The sequence below is a fragment of the Cyprinodon variegatus genome, unplaced genomic scaffold (assembly GCF_000732505.1).
Source record: "Cyprinodon variegatus isolate N-32 unplaced genomic scaffold, C_variegatus-1.0 Scaffold1498, whole genome shotgun sequence".
Lineage (NCBI taxonomy): Eukaryota > Metazoa > Chordata > Actinopteri > Cyprinodontiformes > Cyprinodontidae > Cyprinodon > Cyprinodon variegatus.
Window position 1 is genome coordinate 45,810 of NW_015151951.1, and position 1,061 is coordinate 46,870.

Below are 1,061 nucleotides of genomic sequence, written 5' to 3' on the forward strand. Positions count from 1 at the left end.
TTGACCGCCCAGTCAGAGAAAGACAGACCTGGGCTTGATGGCAGCTCACAGGGAGTATTTATCATCCATTCATTATTCTGTCAAAGCTTTTGTTGGGAAGCATCAGTCGACTCTGATTAACGCTCTATTTTAGGAGCTCTGCACAACTCTGCTGCTTTCACCTAAACACAGCAGCTGCATCCGGCAACGAGTCCTTCACCAAGCAGTTCAAGTTTATTTTTGGCCGGTCCTTGGCTGGCCCTTGGTCCTTGGCCGGTCCTTGGTCCTTGGCCGGTCCTTGGTTGGTCCTTGGTCCTTGGCCGGTCCTTGGCCGGTCCTTGGTCCTTGGCCGGTCCTTGGCCGGTCCTTGGTCCTTGGCCAGTCCGTGGCTAGTCCTTGGTTGGTCCTTGGTTGGTCCTTGTCCAGTCCTTTGCTGGTCCTTGGCCGGTCCGTGGCTAGTCCTTGGCCGGTCCTTGGTTGGTCCTTGGCCAGTCCGTGGCTAGTCCTTGGCCAGTCCTTGGTCCTTGGTTGGTCCTTGGTTGGTCCTTGTCCAGTCCTTTGCTGGTCCTTGGCCGGTCCGTGGCTAGTCCTTGTCCAGTCCTTCGCTGGTCCTTGGCCGGTCCGTGGCTAGTCCTTGGCCGGTCCTTGGCTGGTCCTTTGCCGGTCCTTGTCCAGTCCTTTGCTGGTCCTTGGCCGGTCCGTGGCTAGTCCTTGGCCGGTCCTTGGTCCTTGGCTGGTCCTTTGCCGGTCCTTATCCAGTCCTTTGCTGATCCTTGGCCAGTCCGTGGCTAGTCCTTGGCTGGTCCTTGTCCAGTCCTTTGCTGGTCCTTAGCTGGTCCTTGGCTGGTCCTTGGCTGGTCCTTGGCCGGTCCTCGGCCGGTCCTTGGCCGGTCCTTGGCCGGTCCTCGGCCGGTCCGTGGCTAGTCCTTGGCTGGTCCTTGGCTGGTCCTTGTCCAGTCCTTTGCTGGTCCTTAGCTGGTCCTTGGCTGGTCCTTGGCCGGTCCTCGGCCGGTCCTTGGCCGGTCCTTGGTTGGTCCTTGGTTGGTCCTTGGTTGGTCCTTGGCCGGTCCTCGGCCGGTCCT